The sequence below is a fragment of the Equus asinus genome, chromosome 11 (assembly GCF_041296235.1).
Source record: "Equus asinus isolate D_3611 breed Donkey chromosome 11, EquAss-T2T_v2, whole genome shotgun sequence".
NCBI classification, from domain to species: Eukaryota; Metazoa; Chordata; class Mammalia; order Perissodactyla; family Equidae; genus Equus; species Equus asinus.
This window is the reverse complement of record NC_091800.1, coordinates 49,063,652-49,088,569: the sequence shown is the minus strand read 5'-3', so window position 1 is coordinate 49,088,569 and position 24,918 is coordinate 49,063,652. Positions and strand designations below refer to the sequence as shown.

Genomic DNA, 24,918 nt, shown 5'->3' with positions numbered 1-24,918 from the left:
CAATGGTCTTAACCATTGGTTTTTAATAGTCATGACTCTCACTAACTCTTGACAGAAATCCCAGATCAAATTTCCTTAAGCAACAAAAAGGTGAAAGTATTTTTCAAATCCAGGGTTATTTTAGCCTCTTTTGTAGGCTGAATTATTTTTTTGTTTCTTCCTAGCAAGTCTTTCTCCTGTCTTCCTCCTTTATTCAAGATCTGCACAAAACATAACTCCTTCTAACAGTTTATTTCTCTATGCACCTGGGTTCCATTTATGTAGAAAAATAGAAGATTTTTTCTTCACCAACAGTGTGACTAAAATAGCTACTATTTTCACCAAAGAAATATTCTCTCCTTCCATTGTGTAACAGAGTTATGGATAAGTTTTTCCAGGTCAACAGTTTCTAAGTAAGATCATGTGACTGAATTCTAGCTAATAAGGTAAGTACAGAGCTGATATATCCCACTTCTATGTCTGGTCCACTAAAATCTCCCATATGGTCCTTGTATTCTCTTTTTGCCTATGGATTTTGCCCCCAGAGCCACCTTGAAAATCACATTTGATGATTAAATGGCTTGCATTAGCATATTTTTCTGAATGCATGTGTGAAATAGAATACCCTACTTATCTCTCACCTATTTGGTAAGAAACAACTTCTACTTTTTTTTAAAGATTTTATTTTTTCCTTTTTTCTCCCCAAAGCCCCCCAGTACATAGTTGTATATTCTTCGTTGTGGGTCCTTCTAGTTGTGGCATGTGGGACGCTGCCTCAGCGTGGTTTGATGAGCAGTGCCATGTCCGCGCCCAAGATTTGAACCAACGAAACACTGGGCCGCCTGCAGCGGAGCACGCAAACTTAACCACTCGGCCACGGGACCAGCCCCAACAACTTCTATTTTTTGAAATCATTGTTAGAAGAGTTAGTGATATTTAAAAAACAAAATAGCTCTTGGTTTGACTTTTATGGCCTAATTTGTTAATTTGTCCACACCTGAAGTTTGGCTGAGTGGAAGCGTTACTGTGATTGATTTGAGTCTCATAGTCACATTTAGGGTTAGAGAAGACTCAAGTCTACCTAAGTTACTTGGACTAAGAATGAGAAAGGGGAGATCATTTACTATAGGTATACTGTAGTATTCTTACCAGAAAAAAAAGAGTGGTAGTCGTCTCCAGTATAATTTTTGATGAGAGTTTCATCAAATAAGTAGTATTTTAAATTTATACCTTTAATGGCTTGTTGACACACACTATCTCATTTTATCACATGCCTTTGTGAATTGTGTAATATAGATCATCTTATTTCCACTTAACAGTTGAGGACAGAGTTGAGGAAGGTTTAAGGTATTTTTGTTTACCGAGTGTCTCTGAATTTGAGTGCAGACAGGTTTTTGATTCATTTGAGGTTGTATGTGACTGGGATAGAAGAATTGATACTAAATAAGAAATATCTGAAACCTCTACTCACTGACTCCCACTTCTATGGAAAAACAAGTTTTGCTTCCCTGTTACTCCATTTTCATGCTTACAGAATCCAGGTAACTGGTAAAGGTGAAAAAGTAAAGAAAAGATGATGACAAAGATGATTAAGAAACAATGAGGAAGAGTTAATGAATAAATGTATAATTAACTGAGCCAGAGAGTACAAGGTGGAAAAAGATAAGACAACAACTGATAGCAGACTTATAGAGAGGGCTTCTGGTGGCTTAGAATCAGGGAAGAGAAAACGCAGCTTTGGTTTAGGAGTAATATTGAAAAGTGGAAATATCGGGAAAGAGAACTTTTAGGTAAGTTTGTGTCACAGTATTGGGCACAATAGAAGTACTCAAATTGTTTTAATTGCTTTCAACTATTGAAATATTGACATTTTTAATGCAATCATGTACAGAAACTAGTTTATGTTTACTATTGTGAGCTAAGCATTATTAGAATTAGATATCTTTGAAAGTTCATGCATGTATTTGAAAGTTAATCAAGTAGAGGTACTAGTAAAGATTTAAATATTTCTATCCTTAGTCTCTACAATTGAATCTTGCATAGATATCAGCAAGCATTATACCTGAATTCTTAATGACAGTTGGCTCCTAAAGAGAACCATAGCATCTCCTAACAAAGTATACGTTAAAATCTTTGAAGGGCGTTCAGTCTGGACAAAGAATATCTGAGACTTGTTGGCTCAATATACAACCCAAATTCACGTTTTACTTTACAGGATCCTCAATTCAAATTTGATTGATTCTTTCAGCTGTTCTCATTCATGTTTGCACAATGAATAGTCATATTTGTAGATGAGTCTGCAGTAGATACATTATTTTTTTGGCTTTTGAACAAACTTAGATCAATAATAGGAAACATATCTATTAAAAGTGTGTTCACTGTTGTTCAGTTATGTTGAATACCGATTTCATGCTTGCTTCCCTCTGTTTTTGTACTCAGAAAAAAAGCCAAACAACTATTGTAACTTTCTTCATAGACTCTACAATGATAACTCTTTATAGGTGAAGAAGACAAAGTATGATAAAGTCTTTTATGAGCACACTCCTAGTTATATTTGGTAAAATATAGAAATATTTAATATATGTTCTTAGTTTCTTTGAGAATCTCATACCTTATTTTGAGACAAGAACTTGTGACTGGACTGCTTAATTTTAGTCAGTTTTATGGCTAATTTAATTAGTGAAACTCAGATACAACAATAAGCACATTTCTAAAAGAAAGAAAAATTTTTGTAGGAAAACCATTATACAAACTGAAAAGATTCCAGCAAATGATCCCAGTACACTGTGAGGAAATCAGTCAGGCTTCAGCCACGTAAGTGTTCAAAATATTTAATTGAGCCCTAAGCTTAATTGTTGTTAAAACATATTTTTTGGAGTTCTTCTAGTTTGAAAAGTCAGGGATACACTTAGATTACTTCCGTTTGCTGATATTTATTTTGAGATCACATGGGAAGACATCTACCAATGGCTGAGTTCTCTGAGAAATAAACTCTGAGACAGAAATTTGCATGCCGACGTTTATTGGAACACGTTCTTTGGATCAATAACTGAAAGAGAATGAAAAAGAAGGTTTAGGCAAAAGAAGTTGAGGTTCAGTTCTGTAATAAGAAGGGCCTCAACCAATCCCATGGGAGCTGGTGTGACTGCAGAGTTGTATAACATAAACGCAAGGAGGGCTGGGCCTTACACGCCTGCATGGAGCAGTCATTAGATGTGAGTGGTTTCTGGGAAGGGGACATGACCTTGGTGAGGTGACTCTTCAGCTGAGGGCAATATTGGAGAGATACTTAGATGAGAGTCGTAGCCAATAAGCCCAGCAGCTGAAGGAGCAAGTCTTGAGGGGAGGACACAGTTGGTATACCATAGCATCCACTACAATAAAATAACTAGAAATGGTCTCCCTAGTTGCATAGCTCAGTCTCAGAAACTAGAACAAGGTTCGGGACACAGCACCTCTGTAGCAAGAGGCATTACTGAGCTTTCTAATCATACACTTGGTGTTCTTTTCTCTTTATCTTTTTATTCTGCTTTGTAGTATTTCAGCTGTGTTCTGTTTCCAGTTTTATTGCTACAGCTGCTACTGTTATTGGCTAACTTATCTTTTAAATCATGACTTCTAAGTCTTCAGAGATAGCACAGCGTTATTCCTGCACATCTCCCTGCTTCCGTACAGCTCTACTGTCTGCTTCTTATCTCACATTCAAATTCCCTAAGGGAGAGACTGTTTTTGCATTAAATTCTCACTGTTCAAGGAAAACTGTATCTCTTGGGCTAATCTCTTGTGCCAGGTCCCACTATGGGCTGGTCTATATAAACGACTGCCTTTAGTCTGTGGTGTGGCTAAATTAGTGAAATCATAGTCATACAACATGATTATCTGTTTATAAAGAACTTCCTAGAAACAGGGCTCTGGGCAAGGCAGCCAATAAAGGGCTGTTCAATAGAGGTCTTTTTAAACTGAAGGTCGTTGCCTGGTTTACTAATTCACAGTGGTGATCCCTTTACAGATTTACCCCACAAAGTGTTTGACCCAGTAGGGTTTCTCAAATTTCACTGTGCACTTAATATCTTAGGAAGAAACTGTAAAATGAAGATTCCTGGGGTTGACAATAGACACTCTGTGTTCATAGGGTTGCACATAGAAAGAGATTTAAAGGAAGCAGTCAGATGCTTACAAAACTGTTGGGAGGGTTGGCATACCTGGCTCCAGGTTTGACTTCCACGAATAACTCCCAAAATAACACCATGGAACTGGCTCATGAAGGGAGCTTCTTTGCCTGCCGTGATCAGGAAGTTAGGGAATTAGGCAGTCTTTATCATAACACATGCCAACAAAATAGACAGCACATACCTTTCCTGTTGGCACCAAAAAGCTATGGAAGAGGCATGAGGACCTCTCCTACAACTGTCCCAGGAAAATTTGATCATATCCACGCCCTACATGCAGCAGGAAAAGGGGAAGCAGCAGAAACAGAGCCTCTGCTTCATGATCTTCACTCCCTTCTCACAGACTTTCATAGGTACGTCCGCTTGCAGAAGATAGATTCTACATGGTATTCAAGGAGAAGGGAGCCTTGAGGAAGTTGCTCTAACTTCTAGTCTGCAATGAATAAGCTAGTCTGAACCATTTGCCACATACCCCGAGTGAATGTGATCCAGGTGTCCATGAACCACAAATGGAGAAAATAAATGATCAGATGATAACTCATTGGGTAGAAGTTAGTGGATTCTAATAAAGAAGAAAAACATTCATAAGATCCTAATAAAGAAGAGAAACATTAACAGAAGGAATAGCTTTTCTAAACCTGTCTGGATTTTACAGTGTTATTAAATATGTCCTAATTACTGTGAAGTACGTAAGACATTATCTACGATTTTTGGTCTCGTTTTGTAAATTATTTGTAGGCTTTTATATAGATACAGCCATAGGATTGAATGTTAGAACTTACCAATCTCTGACCTTAAATACTGATACTTAAACTAACGGATAATATTGTCAACTACATTAAAACAATGGACTGATTACTTCATAAAATCATGGTTAATATGGCCCCAAGGCACATCATCCAGAATTGCTCTTTAGTGCTATGTTTCCTGCATTGTTTCTAAGGCTGATGGAGCAAAGAGGAAAGAGAGAAAAGGAGGTAATGGATGTAGCAGCAGTGCTAAGAGCAGCCAAGGCATCGCTTAGCGATTGCCAATCACTCAGGGACAGATCTGCTATTTGCTCATCTCACTGCTCTCATTCTATGGCAGGTGAAGTTCTGTGAAAATACAACATATCAACTTTTCCTTTTTATTTTTAAATAAAACTGAGTAAAATCTATTTTGTTGTAGCTTGTGTTTCCGTAATACGAATTAGATAACATGCATTTGGTAAAAATGGGAATATCATACAAACGTTGTATTCATTCATGCTTGGTTTTTCCTCACAGTATTTCTTAATTAATCCAAGGGGTTTAATTTCGCAGCTGAGGGGGTTGATCAAGGAAGAGATACCATACAGCTTTTAGGTAGTTACTAGATGCCACTTCCTCCTTCCGTATCTCTTCTCCTGACAACGGCTCCTATATTCATTTCTTCTACAGCCCTGGACACAGATTGCTGATGTTCAGCCATGGCCAGAGAGATTCTCATGTGACAGTGATTCTTCATTCTGTGCTTAGATCCTCCTCATTACGCAAGGAAAAGAGACATCAAATGCAAGGGACTTCTTAGTCCACAGTTAGTTATTTAAACAGGCCATCGTTCAGATCCTCTTCTCTCCATTATTCTCAAAGCACTCCTTCTAAGACAAGTAACACTGAACTGAGATGCAGATACCTGCTTGCTGGAAGATTTTTTTCTCTGGCACTTTCTTCCTGATAAGTGACTTATAAATTATGCTCATTGAATGTTTTCTCGAGTTCCACAATAAATAAAACATACCTAATTTTTACATGAAAACAGAGACCTCTTTATCTTGGTCTCAGTGGCGCTGTTATTTTTAAGACTAAAGCTGGAAGTGGCTCCTCCTTTTTCCTTAAGGCAGACCTTCACTGTGGCTTGCATTCGAAGGGCATTTCTTGGTGTAATCTGGGTAACGAACGAAACTGGCTATCAAATACTTTCCAAGGGTGCTCTTAAACTGGATTTATGCTGGAAAAATCTTGAAGAAGGACCATTTTACTTTTTTTTCTTAAGATGGGGAATATATTGAATTTGAGCTAGTTTTGCCATCTTCTCATCAAGAGAAGACTGAAGGCCTGTAGCACTTTATTCCTTTTGCTTGTTTCTCACCAGCTTTATTTTAAATTTTTTCCTGTATAAAGCTGTTCTCTGTGCCTAATGCAGGTCAGTCCACTGGCTGATCTTTGCTTGCTGCTCAATGGTACAGGTAGGAAGGCATGAAACATTTTTCCAACCATCTGGAAGGTCTCTTCCAGACCTTTGCCTTACAATACCATTCCATCCCCTTCATAGCCCTCACTTATGATTTGAGGATTTGTCATGGTTTTGTAACAGATGGAAATATTGTAAAGCAATTTTACTGACTTCATTAAATGAGCTATACATACTTTATCACCAAATAAGCATTGTTGGATATCAACAGTTTAAGATGATATCTCCTCTAGAATGTGCCTACTGAGTCTAGGATTTCTGAGGATATCTTTATAATATTGGCAGCATAACCACTGTTATCCTTCTTTAGGAGGCCTGACCATCTAAGTATCTCCACTAATTTCTACCCAGGAAAGTTATAGCAGCTGAACCAAAAATGCCCTACACGGCAGAACTCAACAAACTGTTGAGGAAAACAGGACTTATTATCTGCTTTAAAGACCTTACATTATATGCAAATTACTAGAACTTTTGAGATTAGATCTTGATGGGATAAAATTCACATTGTAATTTCTTTTTTTTTTTTTTTGTAATTTCTGAACGAGCACTCAAAAATAGCACAAAGAGGCCGAACTCAATCTTTCAGCTGGCTAAAAAGTTAAGAGCTTGTTTAAGTAGATAAAGAAAATCTATCACACACCTTTAATAGAATTTAAAGATCATACTCAAAGGGAAATGTTAAAGACTTCCTCTTGCAGTCAGCAAAGATGCAAGGATGCTCACTGTTACTGCTTCTATTCACGTTATGTTGGAGATCTTTGCTACTGTATGTAAAAAAAAATAAAAAGAAAGAAAATAATAATCATTATTAGTTAATGATGTCATGCTCTACAAAAAAAGAAAGTCTACAAATTATGAATTGATAATGAGAACAGTAAAATTTCTGGATACAAGATCAATAAAGAAAAATCACTTGCATCCTTACCCATAAGAGATATCTGGATGTAAGCAAGGATTGAGAAATATATGACTTCACGGGGAGTTTGCCCTTTGTAATAATGGTAAAGGGAAGAATTTATAGAATTTTAAGCAGGGATGTTACATTGTTGCCTTATAAGCAAGGACTGGATGGGAACAAGAGTAAAGATAGTCAGACACAGTTAGGAGGCTGTTATTGTAACTCAGTTTGAGAGATGAGGGTGGACTGGAAAAAGGGAAGTGATATAAGAATGCTCTCCCCTGTGGATGAATGGAAGATAGTGTCTGGACGTCTCAGTGATTTATAAGATGTAGTGAGTGAGCGAGAGCCAGGGGTCTGAAAGAGCTCTCAGGTTTATGGATAGCACCAAATGGATGTCAGGCACAAGGAGATGAGTAGTTCAGTTTGGTGTGTGAGGTTTCAGATTATCACAAGATATCAAACTGGAGATAATCCTTTAAGAAAATGTATATATAGGTGTGAGTCACATAAGAAAAACCCAAGCTGAAGATACAAGTTTGAGAAACTTCAGGATATTAAACACAAAGCCATGATAGGCAGTGAGATTAATCAGGGAAACTGTGTAGTTGTGTGATAAGAAGAAAGCCAAGATAATATTGAGCCCAATTTATAATTTGAATAAAAGAAGTTGAACCTGATGAAACGTGTGGTCAGAGGGGTAGGAGAAAAGCAGATAGACATGGATGAGAAATCACAGTAGATTCAGTAGAAGGTTGGCAAGGAAGGAGAAATGGGAGAATGAGGGTAAGGGAAGAAAGAAATGGAAAACAAGAGGGTCTTACATCTTTTTTTTTTTTTTTTAAACAGTAGGTTTTTTTTTTTTTTAAAGATTTTATTTATTTTTCCTTTTTTCTCCCCAAAGCACCCCATGGTACATAGTTGTATATTCTTAGTTGTGGGTCCTTCTAGTTGTGGCATGTGGGACGCTGCCTCAGCTTGGTTTGATGAGCAGTGTCATGTCCGCGCCCAGGATTCGAACCAACGAAACACTGGGCCGCCTGCAGTGGAGTGCGCGAACTTAACCACTCGGCCACGGGGCCAGCCCCCAGAGGGTCTTACATCTTTGACCAAGAGTAAGGGTAAAAGGATGTCAGACATGATTGACACAGCTGGCTACAAGACTGTAAAATGATTCACCTTGATATTTGACTGGTTGATGGGGCTTCCCAGGCTTCCTGGGATCCTACTGAGAAGTGCGAAGATTATAGTTTGAAGTGAATTTAAGTTTTCTGATGAATGGAGAGACACTTTCCCTCTGGATCAAGCCAGACAACTTGAGTATGAAGACTGGCAACATGTCACCAGGCTTAAGACTGATGGTCCACTGTGATACTTAATTTTATATGTTAACTTACTGGGCTTTGGAGTACTGCAATATTTGGTCAAACATTATTCTGGGTGTGTCTGTGAGGATGTTGTAGACGAGATCGACATTTGAATCGATACACCGAGTGAAGCAAATTGCCTTCCCTAATGTAGGTGGGCCTCATCCAAGCAGTTGAAGGCCTGAATAGAATACAAAGACCAACCTTTCTGCAAGTAAGAGGGAATTCCTCTTGCCTGACTATCTTGAGCTGGGACATCAGTTTTTCCCTACCCTTGGATTCACACTAAAACATTGGCTCTTTCTGAGTCTCAAGCTTGCTGGCATTTGGACTGGAACATCATCATGGGCTTTCCTGGTTCTTAAGGCCTTTGGATGCAGAATGGAACTACACCATCTAACCTGAGTATCTAGCTTTTAACTGGAGATTGTGGGACAAGTCAGACTGCATACCCACATAAACTATTTCTTTATAATGAAAATATATGAAGATATCAATATAGATACAGACAAATAGATAATTATATGTATCTATCTATATATATCCTCGTGGCTCTGTTTCTCTGGAGAACCTTGACTAATACACCCGCTGACTTCTAGGATGATGTGATTGCCACCTTGAATTGATGGGAGACTGTAAGACAAAGTACATGAGGTAGATTTTGAATCTTTGGAATGGAAAGTGTTTATCCTTGCTGATAGGAATTCCTCTGTGCTAGATTTTTTGAGTGAAGCAGAAGTGAAAGTTGTTTTTTCTGCTCCAAAAAGATGAATATCAAGATAAGGAGAAGGGAATTAATGGGATAAAATATTTATGAAGAACCTTCGATGGGGCACTGTTTTAAGGCATGTTATATCATCACATACATTGTATAATTGAATCATCATCATAAACAACCATCTTATGAGGTAAGTATTATTAGGCCTGTAAAAAAAATGAAGATATAAAAGTATGAAGTCTAGGAAATTTTCCTGAGGTGACACACCTAGGAAATGAGGGGTCACGTAATAAAATTGAGTTTGTCCTACTCCACAGCCATTCTCTCAAAATCTTTCCATTATACCTGGCTACTTATTGTTTTTTTATATACATCAAAGAATCAGGGAATGATGTTAAATATATGGTTATTAGATAAATATTAATATCAATTGGTGGAGTTTAGGTCAATGTTTCACAAACTTGAGTAATGTTTTAAAGCATAAGCAATTTTTTCAGACCCCATTGTTTTAAATTATTTTTAATATAAACTTACTTCAATATATACAAATATAAAAGGAAATATATATGTTTTACTTATACCCATAAGAACCAAACAAATTTATACATTAAATGAAGCAAACCCCAAAACCCAATAAACTCTAAATTCATATTATATTATGGTTGATGATGATATGCTGAAACTAAATCATCACTTACAAAATGAATATGGTAATGATCGTTGTAGCCAGGCTCTTTTCTATTCGACAGGTCTATACTGCTGTTTACTTGGTGAAGACAAATTTTCCACTATCTCCTTTCCAAACTACTGTGAAATCTTTTATAGAATATTCTAAAGTTATGTCATATTTTTTGGCACAAAATCATTGTTTGCTAAAGCATCATATATTAAGACTTCCTCTTTTCTTACTCATTAATGTGAGAAAAATCCGGTCTAAGTAAAAGGATATGACATCATAGCTAATTCAAATCAAAATGCCAACGTAGACATTAACATGTTGTTGCAATATTAGGTTATAAGGTGTTTGTTGAACCAGATAACCCAGAATACACATATAATAATTTTTATAATGTTCTGGCTTTATTATATTTGCAAATAACTTGGGACCTGATATATACACTTGCTGAACCTCATTCTCCTTATCCATAAAATTAGGATAAAATTAATAGCTATCTCATAGATTATATGAGTATTAGAAGAGTTAATATATGTTTGACACTTAGAAAATATCTTTCACACTCAGTTCCCAATAAATATTATTAACAATTTTTATCCTGAAATGAATGCAAACTGTTTTAGAAATTAATTTTAAAACTTAACCAACCTCTGAGAATATACCCATAGGATCCAGGATTTAGAGAAGCCTAGTTTGACAAACCCTGGTTCCAACTTTCTATACTATTTATGCCAGAAGCTGTGGTTCACACATAACAATAATATACAGAATAATATGTCCAGCTTAATCGCTGTTATTTTTCAAAAATCATTTCCTTGCTTAAACATGTGCATATTTAAATTTGGAAATTTCTACTATTTGCCTTTCCACAGACTCAACCATCAAATCTTCTGTGAAATTTTGAATATCTACATTTAAATGCCCTGAACATTTCATCACAGATCTGGCACTGGATTATTTTTCTTTTTTATTTCTGAAAAATTTGAACTGATAGGAGTTTGGCCAAAAACGTGGCATTGTGTTGATATACTATTTATTTTTCCTGTGTATAAATCATATATCTTTTAGAGTCATCACATCTTATTGATTATATTAAAAGCTCCAAGCATTTCACAATTCCTATTTGTTTGGATTTAGTCCAAATAAAACTAATGTCAAATTATTCCACCCACTTTTTTTCAAATTCTATTTACAATGATCCTCAAAGCCGAGGAAATTAGATGCATGATTACATGGGAAAGCAGATGTTGTGCTGACCCCAGTCGGGACAACCCAGTCGTTTGGGCTTCTCTTGTGAGCATGGACCCTATTGAAGCTGCATTTCCGCACACCAATGACAATGTCTTTTTCACTCAAAGGCAGAAATTATTTGCTATATGAAACTCCTGGACAAATGAAATTCAATTTTCAAATGGAGAGTAATTGAGGACAGGCAACAGAATGAATTATCCTCCCCCAGAAATTCATAAGAAATCAATAATTCACTATTTTAACATTTCTTGTTTATTTTTTACTTTTTTGTTGTCAAAATCAAAGGAAGTTTATAAAGTTTTATAAGAAATTCATATGCCATTTATTAAAAGTTGTAACCCTCAATTCCACCCCGATAACTATCATTAGACTGTTACTAAATTTTATGAGTTGTCACGATCTTTTTTTTCCTGCCAGAGAGTTAGTAATAAAAAAGGGAAAATTAACTCAAAAAAGAAACTTCAAATTACTTATTGAAAAATTCTCTACAAAAGTAATCTCAGTAATTATTTAATTCTTCGGCTGCTGACCATTTAATATCAGAGTCAAAGTATGATTTCTATTGCACATATCACTCGTTCTTCAGGAAAATAAAGCACAAAGTTTATTACTACCCAGCTTTCTTTGTAGAACTATTGGGTTACTCAGAGTTCCTATATTTATGTGTGCCTTGCATGTCGTTTCAACAAGATCACTTTCAGCTTTGAGAATCAATTTTCCTAGCAAAACCATGGCTTGCTTACATACACAACTACATAAAATTTTTACTTATCTCTCTGGGTTGTGTGTTCTAACTAACTAGTTCTACTGAATTCTGAACATTTTTTAAATGATGCATATCATTTAAAGGGACAATACGAGACTCTACAATGTCCAGCAGGATAAACTAATGTGGTGACAGCCTGATTATCACATTATTACTTCCTACCTGAAACATCTTCCAATAGTTTTATAGCTGAGCTGTCCAAAACAATGACCACCACGTGAACTACAGCAACAATAATGTCATCAGTTGCATGAAGGGGATTAAATTCAGTAAATATAATAATAGAAGTTTCCTGATATTTAGCTTGTGCTGGATTGGTTTCAGTTCTCCATAACACAGATGCTACTGATCACAATGTAATTGTCAGGAAAAGAAAATCGGCCAGCTAGACCCTGTGAGTTGATTAGCATAAGGGAAATCTACACTTGTGAACACAGACAAAACCTAGCTTTGCAGAACACAATGAATGTGATTGGCATAACTGTTTGACCTCTAGTTTGAGGGAGGATTCTTGGGGTTCTATTCTTCTTTTAGAGTCATGGTGTGAAATGAAGGCAGAATGCTCCCATTCTAATCCTTTCGATTTCTCTTCTCCCCTCTATTCGTCAGCTTATAAAGCTTTTACTGCTAGCCCTAAGATCCTGGTTGTGTGATAAAGGAGCAAATGTTGCCATTGGAAACTTTAGTTTGGCTCATTTACTGTCCAGGAAACAACAACAAAAAGAAGCAAATGAGAAATGTACTTTGTAAGTGCTTTAAAGATGACCAAAATGATGAAAACCAATTTAGCAAATAGAATTTGTGAATTAAATAGCCAACACTTTTCTTTACACAATCAATATCATTTCTCCTATCAGTAAAAGAGTATATCGAGACCAAAAGTCACCTTTTTTACAGTGTAAAAACAACTTACTTGCAGATGTCTCTGTGTTTTACAGGGAGTAAATTCACTTCGTACAGTCTACGTAGTGATGCGTCTCAGAGGAAGTTGTGACTGTGACTTGGCCTCAAAGAGAAAAAGTCAGAATATATGCCTGTCTGAAAATTATTTGCTCAAATTAGTGGTCATAAAATAAATAATCGAGATATATTGAACACTTACTTTATGCCAGGTCCTCTTCTAAGTGCTTTCCAGGCATTAATGATTTGATCCTTCTAATAAGCTTATGAGGGAGGAATATATGTCATCCCCATCTTGTAGATGACAGGATTGACAGACTGTGTGGTAAAGGCTCCCAGAGCTCATAAGTGGTCAAATTGGAATTCAAAACCAGGCAATCTGGTTTCAAGGTCCATTCTTCTAGCCACTCTGTAAGACATGCCAATATAAACTATCTGATTTAAGAGACAATATGGTACTCTGGAACCAAGTTTGATTTCTGAGTTTTCCATAGACAAGCTGTCTGTTCTTGAGTAAATCAGTTCATTGTACTGGGACTCAGTTTCTCCATCTGAAAGTGAAGACTTTCCATCTAAAGGTACATGTGTAATTTGTATTTATGTGTATTTTGATCTGGTTGTATACTGCATACGTATATTTTGTATCTCTTTTTTCTAGAATTAATTCTGATCTTCATGTATCTACTCTATTGCATATAGACCTCTTTGCAACAATAGAAGCGTCATAACTGCAAAACTCTGAACAAACTATTATTTTCTCTCTGTATCCACTTTATAAGTGATAAGTTCATCTTCCCAGTCTGAGTTTGCTCTATTCCTTCTGTTCTGTAATTTATAGTCTTTATTCACATATTCTGAATTTGCTGATGGTTAGGTTTTCTAAATTATATGTTCCAATGAAGAAAAAAAAATTATGTCAGACACACTACGGATAACATGTTTAATACTATTCTTTTTTGTTTTTCCAGTTTTATTGAGAAATAATTGACATACATCACTGTGTAAGTTTAACGCATACAGCACAAAACAATTACCACAAAGGTTCAGCTAACATCCATCTTCCCGTATAGATACAATTAAAAGAAAAGAAAGAAGGAAACAAAATTTCTCCTTGCCAACACTGTTCTTGAAGAGTCAATGTAACCTCTTTTATATCATAAAGAGGAAAATGAGCACCTATGGAAAAACAATAAAACACTATGAGTGAGGCAATTTAAAGATATAATAACCATATTCTAAAACAATTAACTGAGAAATCAAAGGTAACCGGAAAAAACAAATAAACAAACAAGAGTAAATAATAGTCATTTGGTGAAGTTAGCTGCCTCTCAGTTTATGGTAAATTTTCACGGAAATTCCTTCTTAGAACTAAGAGGAAAGTGAGAAATGATTTTAAAGCCTCTTGCCTTTCACAGTAGCTATTCAAAACACTGGAATATCATACCCTGTCGCCCCTGTGTGGTTAATATGGGGCCCCTGGTCATAAAGAAACACATACATAATTGAAGGAAATTAAAATAAATTAAAATTTCATATTTTGATAGATATTTAATGACTATCTTAACACCACTTGTTGTGCTGATCAGCAGCAATAATCCTCCATTAATTGTCCACCAGACTGATACAAAACCAAAGAATAAGAAGAAAAAAGAAACATTTTCTTACTTCTTTGTTCATTCTTCTGAATCTAGCCAAATGTTCATCAAATGACCCCGTTGAAGTAGCCTGTACAATGCCTGGCAACAAATTGGGCTTAAGGTTCCACTTCCTCGTGTGGCTATATGAAGAGCGCTTTGTATCCTAGAGCTCCTTGCATAGTAACGTCCAAGAATATGAAAATGTGATATGGTTTGTAGGTACTTGGGGGAAAATCATATCATACTTCTGTGAAAACCCCGTGCAAGAACAGTATATTGTATCTTAGACTCATGAGCTGGTGTTTAAATAACCCATCAGTTTTTCACCTATGCCTTTCTTCTATCTTGTGTGTACGTGAGTGGTGATACAAACTTTCAGTAAAATACTTTTCTCAATTATATTCATCATTTTATTCTCTACTATAGATGTAGTAACCATTCTTTTTTAAAGCTTTTGCTTAGATTTTTCCTTTACTTTTCTACTAAAAGGATTATTGATCGTACTCAGGTTTTTAACATTTCACATCTGCTTGCTACGACCGTATCTTTGCCTGTCTTACTGCCTCATTTGTATTTCATTCCATTACATTTTGTACACAGCCGCTAGAAGGTGATAGTATATATTAGCTAATGTGATCAAATTACCTTTCCATGTGATAGTATACATTAGGTCAATTGCTTGACAGGACCACACAATATTTATTTCTGGCTAAACATACTTTTAATTGCATTTTAATTCACACTTAAAATATACATAGAGTATAATTCAAACATATAGTATAATTTGGAGTATACTTTTATAAGTTTTGAGAATGCCTGCAGATATGTAACCATCACCACAATCAAGATACGCAACTGTTCCATCACTCTCCAAAATGACATTGTGTTGAACTTTTAAGTCAGTTCCTCCCTCCAATCACTGATCTGTTTCCTATTTCTGTAATGTTCCCTTTCCCAAGATATCACATAAATAAAATCATACAACATGAAAACTCAGTCTGGCTTCTTTCATTTCCCATAATACTTTCAAGATTCATCCATGTTGTTTAGTATATCAGTAAATTTTCTCCTTTTTTTCTTTAGTAGTATTCTAGTTTATCCACTCACTAGTTGAAGGACATTAGGTTGTTTCTGACGATTATGAAGAAAGTTGTTAAAACATTTGTGTTCAGGTTTGGGGTTAATATGAGTTTACATTTCCTCTAAGTAAACACATGGAAATACAATTGCTGAGACATACAGTAAGGGCATGATTAGCTTCACAAGAAACTGCCAAACTGTTTTCCCAAGTGGCTGTACCAAGATGCACTCCAACCAGCAGTATACGAGAGATCCAGTTGCTCTCCATCCTCTCCAGTGCTTGATATTGTTTGATTTTGTGTGTGTGTGAGGAAGATTGTCGCTGAGCCAACAGCTGTGCCAATCTTCCTCTATTTTATGTGGGATGCCCCCACAGTGTGGCTTGATGAGTGGTGCTAGGTCCCCGCCTGGGATTGGAACCTGTGAACCCTAAGCTGCCAAAGCAGAGTACATGACCTTAACCACTAGACCACTGGGCTTGCTCCATCTGATATATTTTTTTAATGTAGCCATTGTGATAGACTTAGTAGTATCTCTGTGTAATTTTAAAAGTAGCTTATTTGAGGTATAATTGACGTAAAATAAACTAAATAGTTACCATATCCTATGATCTTCATTTCTCTATGTTGATTCATATTTGCATTTGATTTTTAGTTTGGCACATCCTTGTTATTTTGATATTACTATAAATTCTTTAACTTTTTCCTGGGATGCAGTTGTTACTTGGAAACAGTTTGATCCTTTCAGGTCTTGCTTTTAAGATTTATTAGGTAGGACCAGTCTAGGATCAAGTATGATCACTGACATAAAATCCTTTAGATATTCCACCCAATGTCCTGTGAATTATGAGTTTTTCCACTTTAGTTGGTGAGAGTAGGCTCTTTTCCTAGCTCTGTGTGAGTGTAATGCACTGTTTCCTCTCTTCTTTTCAGGTGGCTCTTTTCCCAACCTTGGATAGATTGCTCACAGGTATGTGTGATCTATACCCAGGTGAGCATTGGAAGGGACTCCTCTCTGGATCTCCAGAATTCTCTCTCTGTGCAACTCTCTCCTCTCTGTACTCCAGCAACCTCGATCTCCCAGGATTGCTAATTCAGAGTTAGCTAACTAAACCTGTATTTCCCTTTGTTCCATAGGCCAGAGCTTGGAAACTCTCTCAAGGAAGTGAGCTGGGGGAAATATTAGTTTCACCTCGCTTTTTTACCATTTCTCAGGGATCACTGTCATTCATTGCTTTATGTTCAGTGCCTTGAAATACTCATGACTACAGTTCTCACTTCAGTAACTGCTCACGTGGTCATAGCTGGTATTTATAACTACCTTCTTTCATTATGCATTTGTATTCCCTTTGCCTTCAGCAAGCACCTCAACTTCCTCATTGTTCTTTACCTGGTGGATTGACGCAAACTTTCATTCCTGAATGGTCTGGGCCATTAGTAGTCCTACCTGGATTAGATTGTTCTAGTTTTCCATTGACCTTAGTCACAGGGCATGGTAATAGTAAGAGAGACGCTAAGGAATCTCTTGTATTCCCAACATACCCTTCCTTAGCTCCACAATGGAGCAGTAGGCCAATTTCCCCTTGGTAGTTAGGATCAGTCACTTTAGCCAGCACACTCACTCTTTTCTTTGGCTACTGATTCAGAGGCATGCGGAGCCCAAAATGGCTGGATAGTAGTCTTAACTTCTAGTTCAATGGAATAATTGTTGTTTCTTCTAGTGGAAGTATTCCTCCCTCTGGAACTAAGACATCTAGTCCAGAAGAGCGTAAAGTCATGCAAACAGGAAGCAAAAGTTTTGCCACTGGGTTATTATGGGTAATAATGAGTGGTGCCAATCCCGTTTTCACTCCTTGATTTCTGGACCTGTGAATTCTGGCTGTGGAAGAAATAGGTTGGATGCTGATTTAGAGCATATATAGCCTTCTGGAGAATCTTACCTCACCCCTACAAGGTTTTGCCACCTAGCTGGCATTTTGAGTCTTCAGTGGATCATTGCAGCGTTCTGTCAAACTAGCTGCTTCAGGATGATGGAGAATACGGTAAGACTAGTGAATTCCATGAGTATGGGCCCATTACCATATTTATTTTGATCTTAAGTGAGTTTGCTGATTAGATGCAATGCTGTGTGAAAATTATGACAGTGCGTAAGTCATTCTGTAAGTCCATTGGTGGTGATTTTGGCAGAGGCATTGCATGCAGGGAAGGCAGATCCATATCCAAAGTAAGTACCTATTTTAGTAAGAAATAAATGCTTCCTTTCTGTGATGCAAGAAATCAACCTGCACCAGGCAGCTCACTGATCACCCTGGGGAATGCTGCCATATCAGGAACTTAGTATTGGTCTCTGCTGCTAGCAGATTGGGCACTCAGTGATGGCCTTAGCCAGGTTGGCCTTGGTAAGTGAGAGTCCGTGTTGCTGAAGCCATCTACAACCTCCATCCTTTATCACCATGGCCACTTTCCCCATGGGCCCATTGGGCAATGATAGGGGTACCTGGAGAAAGAGACTGACTGGTATCCACAGAACAGGTCATCTGTCCACTTGATTATTAAAATTCTTCTCTGCTGAGGTCACCCTTTGATGAGCATTCATATGGGGCACAATTATCTTCATATTTTTTTGCCCACTCAGAGAATTTTTATCTACATACCTCTTCCACAAATTGCTTTGCCACCAATATTCCAATGATGTTCCTTCCAAGTTCCTGACCATCGAGCCAACCGTTGTCCATAGTTGACAAATTGGTATATAATCACATATCTGGCCTTTTCTCCTTCCAATCAAAGTGAACAGCCAGGTGCACTACCCAAAGTTCTGCTCACTGAGAGGATTTCCCTTCACCACTGTCCTTCAGGGATGCCCCAGAGAGGGCCTAGAGCTGTCCACTTTGAGTGGTACCTATATGTCATGCAGAACCATCTGTAAACCAGGCCTGAGTCTTCTCTTCCTCTGTCAACTGATTGTAGGGAACTCCCCATGAGGCCATAGATACAGGCTGAGAGAAAGAAGAAGGGGTAGCAGGAATGGGGATCATAGGCATTTGGGACAATTGCTTTAGGTAACTTACTTGTGCCTTCAGAGCTTGCTCGGGCCTGATCACGTATATATCATTTTCCATTTGATGATGGGATGTTGCTGTGCTCAAGACTCAGGAAAGCCAGTGGTATAAATTCCAGTTCAAATCTGAAGGCCAGAGAACCAGGAGCATTGATAGTCCAAGTCCCAATCCAAAAGTAGGTTAAAACTGTTGTCTCAGTTCAAGCAGTTAGGCAGAGAGAGGAATTCTGCCTTCCTCTGCAGTTTTGTTCTATTCAGGCCCTCAATGGATTGGATGATGCTCACCCATATTCAGGAGAGCAATCTTCTTTACTCAGCCCACCAATTCAAATGCTAATCTCATCTGGAAACATCCTCGCAGACACACCTAGAAATAATGTTTAATCTGGGCATCCCAGGGCCCAGTCAACTTGGCACATAAAATTAACCATTATACCTACCAATTATTTTTTTTATTTTTACTATTTATTTATTTATTAACAGTCTGTACCTTAACTTTATTTACCTTTTATTGTGGTAACATTGGTTTATAACACTATATAAATTTCAGGTGTATATCATTATATTTCGATTTCTGTGTCAACTACATCGTAATGACTACCCAAAGACTAATTACAATCCATCATCATACACATATGTCTTTCACCCTCCTCTGTCTTCCCTTCCCCTCTGGTAACCACCAATTCAATCTGTGTTTATTTGTTGTTGTTTTTGTCTTCTATTTATGACATCATACCGTATTTGACTTTCTCCCTCTGAATTATTTTGCTTAGCATAATACCCTCAAGGTCCATTCATGTTGTCACAAATGGCCAGATTTCATCCTTTTTTACAGCTGAGTAGTATTGCATTGTGTATATATACCACATCTTCTTTATCTATTTGTCTCTTGATGGGCACCTGCTTGCAGATCTTGGCTATGGTGAATAATGTTGCAATGATCATAGGGGTACATGTATCTTTACCTGTGTGTATTCTCATGTTCTTTAGATAAATACCCAGCAGTGGAATAGATGGACCATATGGTAGTTCTGTTTTAATTTTTTGAGGAATTTCCATACTGTTTTCCATAGTGGTTGTACCAGTTTGTACTCTCACCAGCAGTGTGTAAGTGTTCCCTTTTCTCCACAACATCTCCAACACTTATTTCCTGTCTTGTTAATTATAGCCATTCTGATCGGTGTGAGGTGATATTTTATTGTAGTTTTGATTTGCATTTCCCTGGTAATTAGTGATGTTGAACATTTTTTCATGTGCCTGTTGGCCATCTGTATATTTTCTTTGGAGAAATGTCTGTTCAGATCTTTTGCCCATTTTTTAATTAGGTTGTTAGTTTTTTTGTTGTTGAGATGTGTGAGTTCTTTATATATTTTGGATATTAATCCTTTATCAGATATATGGTTTGCAAATATCTTCTCCCAGTTGTTAGGTTGTCTTTTCATTTTGTTGATGGTTTCCTTTGCCATGCAGGGGCTCTTTAGTGTGATGTAGTCCCATTTGCTTATTTTTTCTATTGTTTCCCTTGCCCTGTCAGACATGGTACTTGAAAATATGCTGCTAAGACCAATGTGGAAGAGCATATTGCCTATGTTTTCTTCTAGAAGTTTTATGGATTCAAGTCTTACATTCAAGACTTTAATCCATTTTGAGTTAATTTTTGTGTATGGTGTATGATAATGGTCTACTTTCATTCTTTTGCATGTGGCTGTCCAGTTTTCCCAACACCATTTATTGAAGAGACTTTCCTTTCTCCATTGTGTGTTCTTGGCTACTTTGTGAAAAATAAGCTGTCCACAGATGTGCGGGTTTATTTCTGGGCTCTTGATTCTATTCCACTGATCTGTGTATCCATTTTTGTGCCAGTACCATGATGTTTTGATTACTATAGCTTTGTAGTATATTTTGAATTCAGGGAGTGTGATACCTCAGGTTTGTTCTTTTTTCTTAGACTTCCTTTGGCTATTCAGGGTCTTTTGCTGTTCCATATAAATTTTAGGACTCTTTCTTCTATTTCTGTGAAAAATGACATTGGAACTTTGATAGGAATTTCACAGAATTTCTAGGTTGCTTTAGGAAGTGTGGATATTTTAACTATGTCAATTCTTCCAATCCAAGAGCATGGAATATCTCTCCATTTCTTTGTATCTTCCTCACTTTCTTTCAATAGTTTTATAGTTTTCAGAGTACAGATCTTTCACATCTTTTGTTAAGTTTTCTCCTAGGTATTTTATTATTTTTGTTACAATTGTAAACGGGATTGTATTCTTAAATTCTCTTTCTGCTACCTAGTTTTTACTGTATAGAAATGCAGCTGATTTTTATATGTTGATTTTGCATCCTGAAACTTTACTGTATTCATCTATTATTTCTAAAAATTTTTTTGTGGACTCTTTAGAGGTTTCTATGTATAAAATCATGTCACCTGCAAATAATGTGACAGTTTCACTTCTTCCTTTCCAATTTGGACCCATTTTCTTTCTTTTTCTTGCTTGATTTCTCTGGTTAGGACTTCCAATTCTTAGTTAAATAAGAGCAGTGAAAGTGGGCATCCTTATCTGGTTCCTGTTCTTGGAGGGATAGCTTTCAGTTTTTCTCCATTGAGAATGATATTACTGTGGGTTTGTCATATATGGCCTTTATTATGTTGAAATGCTTCCCTTCTGTACCCATTTTATTCAGAGTTTTTATAATAAGTGGATGCTATATCTTGTCAAATGCTTTCTCTGCATCTATTGAGATGATCATGTGATTTTTATTCTTCATTTTGTTAATGTGTTTTATCACATTGATTGATTTGAGGATGTTTAACCATCCCTGCATCCCTGGAATAAATCCCACTTGATCATGATGTATGATCTTTTTAATGTATTGTTGTTTATTTGATTTGCTAACATTTTGCGGAGGATTTTTGTATCAATGTTCAACAGTGATATTGGCCTGTAATTTTCTTTTTTTGTGTTGTCCTTGTCTGGTTTTATTATCAGGATAATGTTGGCTTCATAGAATGAGTTAGGAAGCCTCCCCTCCTCTTCAGTTCTTTGGAAGTGTTTCAGAAGGATAGGTATTAATTCTTCTTTGAATATTTGGTAGAATTCACCAAGGAAGCCATCTGGTCCTGGACTTTTATTTTTTGGGAGGTTTTGGATAACTGCTTCAATTTCCTTACTGGTAATTGGTCTTTTCATATTCTCTATTTCTTCTTCTTTCAGTTTTGAAAGATTGTGTGATTCAGGAATTTATCCATTTCTTCTAGATTATCCAATTTGTTGGTGTACAGATTTTTGTAGTATTCTTTTATAATCTTTTGCATTTCTGAGGTGTCTGTTGTAATTTCTACTCTTTCATTTCTTATTTTATTGATTTGAGCCTTCTCTCTTTTTTTTCTTGTTGAGTCTAGCTAAAGGTTTGTCAACTTTTTTTATGTTTTCAAAGAACCATCTTTTAGTTACATTGTTTTTTTTTCTGTATATTTTTGGTTTCTATGTCATTTATCTCTGTTCTGATTTTTATTATTTCTTTCCTTCTACTTATTTTGAGCTTTGCTGGTTCTTCTTTTCCTTTATGTACACTATCAGATTGTTTATTTGAGATATTTCTTGTTTGTTGAGATAGGCTTGTATTGCTATAAACTTCTCTCTTAGACTGGCTTTTGATGTATCCTATACATTTTGGCGTGTTGTATTTTCATTCTCTACTGTCTCTAGGTATTTTCTGATTTTTCCTTTGATTTCTTCATTGACCCAATCATCATTCAGCAGCATTTTGTTTAATCTTGACATATTTATGACTTTTGTTTTTTTCTTCCTGTAATTGATTTCTAGTCTCATACTGTTGTGGTCAGAAAAGATGCTTGGTATTATTTAAATATTCTTGAATTTATTGAGACTTGTTTTGTGGCCTAATATGTGATCTATCCTAGACAATGTTCCATGTGCATTTAAAAAATTGTGTATTCTGTGGTTTTTGGATGGAATGCTCTGTATATATCTACTAAGTTCATCTGGTCTAATGTGTGATTTAAGGCGAATATTTCCTTACTGATCTTCTGTTTGGATGATGTGATCTATCCAGTGGTGTAAGTGGAGAGTTAAAGTCTATTATTATTGTGTTGCTGTCTATTTCTCCTTTTATGTCTGTTAATAATTGCTTTGTATATTTAGGTGCTCCTATGTTGGGTGCATAGATATTTACAAGTGTTATATCCTCTCGTTGGACTTTTCATTGTGTAGAACCTTCTTTCTCTCTTGTTACAGTTTTTATTTTAAAGTCTATTGTGTGTTGTCTCTGATATAAGTATTGTTACCCAAGCTTTCTTTTCATTGATATTTGTGTGGAGAATCTTTTTCCATCCCATCACTTTCAGTTTGTGAGTGTCTATGTCTGAAGTGTCTCTTGTATGCAGCATATGTAGGGGTCTTCAATCAGCCACCCTATGCCTTTTGATTAGAGCACTCAGTCCATTGACATTTAAAGTAGCTATTGATAAGAATGTACTTGTTGCCATTTTGTTACTCTTTTTCTGGATGTTTTAGCAGTTCTTCTCTGTTCCTTTCTTCTTCTCTTCCTCTCTTCCCTTGTGGTTTGATGGGTTTCTTTAGTTTTATGTTTGGGTTTCTTTCTCTTAATTTTTTGTGTATTTATTATAGGTTTCTGGTTTATGATTACCATGAAGTTCATATATAATAATCTACATATATAGTAATCTATATTAAGCTGATGGTCTTTTCAGTTTGACCTCTTGCTAAAATGTCTACTCTTTTACTCCCTTCCTCCAACATTTTATGTTTTTAATATCATATCTAACCTCTTTTTTTGTGCATGTGTTACCCTCTTATCGTGGAAATAGATAATTTTAGTGCTTTTGTCTTTTGACCTGCATGTTAGCTTCACAGGTGGTCGATCTGCTACCTGTACTATATATGGCCTTTACCAGTGATTTTATTGCTTTTTTTTTAAAAATAATTTTCTTATTCCTATGTGTGGTCTTCTCTTTTCACTTAAATAACCCCCTTGAACATCTCTTATAAGACTGGTTTCTTGGTGATAAACTCCTTTAGTTTTTCCTTCTCTGGGGAACTCTTTATCTCTTCTTCCATTCTGAATGATAATCTTGCCAGGTAGAGTATTCTTGGCTATAGCTTTTTTCCTTTCAGTACTCTAAATATATTGTGCCGTTCCCTTCTAGCCTGTAAGGTTTCTGCTGAGAAGTCAGTTGATAGCCTTATGGGGTTTCCTTTGTGTGTAACTTGTTACCTTTCTCTTGCACCTTTTAGGATTCTCTCTTTTTCTGTAATTCTTGACATTTTAATTATAATGCATCTTGATGTGGGACTCTTTTTGTTTGTCTTTTTTGGTGCTCTTTGTGCTTCCTGTACCTGACTTTCTGTTTCCTTCCTTAGGTTAGGAGAGTTTTCAGCTATTATTTCTTCAAATACATTCTCTGCCCCTTTGTCTCTCTCTTCTCCTTCTGGGACACGTATAATATGGATGTTCATGTACTTGATGTTGTCCCAGAGGTCCCCTAGACTGTCCTCATACTTCTTAATTCTTTTTTTCTTTTATTTGTTGAGCTGGGGTGATTTCCTCTAGTTTGTTGTCCAGGTCACTGATCTGTTCTTCTGTATCACCTACTCTGCTATTGAGACCCTCTAGCGAAGTTTTCACTTCCAGTATTGTATACTTCAGTTCTGATTGGTTCTTTTTAGGTTTTCCAATCTTTGTTTAAGGTCTCACTGAATTCATTTTTTTTTTAAATCACCCTTCAGCAGTATGTACTCTTCATTCTTGTTAAGAGGGATTCTAGATATTTTTCCCCTGCTCCTTCCCTCTTATGTGGTATGAAGTTATTGGAAATAATATTCTTTTCCAGTTTACTTCCTTGGGTTGTCTGCCTTTCCAGACTTCAGTCAAGTCAACACTTTGCATGAACTCTCGCTCAGAACCAAATGGCAATTTCTGTGAAGTTAAGCTCTTAACCAAGCTTCAATTTCAATTTCACCTATACTATTTTTGTATTCTAAGTTGGAGAGTAAGATCTTTGAATACAGAAAACTGTATCTTGCTTTTATTGTTTTCTTTACTGAATCCAGTATAATACTGTAGATACAAATCCATGACTGATTAACTTGCAAGCTAGGGGCCATAACAGTTTTGGGGAGGGAAAAAGACAATGACCAGGGATTGTGCCAGTTAAGTCTTCCCCA

General features: G+C 36.4%; 1 long non-coding RNA gene across 3 annotated transcripts in view; it reads right to left on the bottom strand.

Annotated features, from left to right (window-relative positions):
• Window positions 1–13,778: 13,778 nt before the first annotated feature.
• Window positions 13,779–24,918, bottom strand: part of LOC123289664 (uncharacterized) — a 140,895-nt gene continuing 129,755 nt past the window's right edge. Inside the window, exon 6 of one of the 3 annotated variants that reach the window (XR_011493015.1) lies at window positions 13,779–14,114. This is a non-coding gene — a long non-coding RNA (uncharacterized lncRNA). The remainder of the gene's footprint in view (window positions 14,115–24,918) is intronic. The other 2 variants (XR_011493010.1, XR_011493014.1) reach the window with 2 other exon arrangements.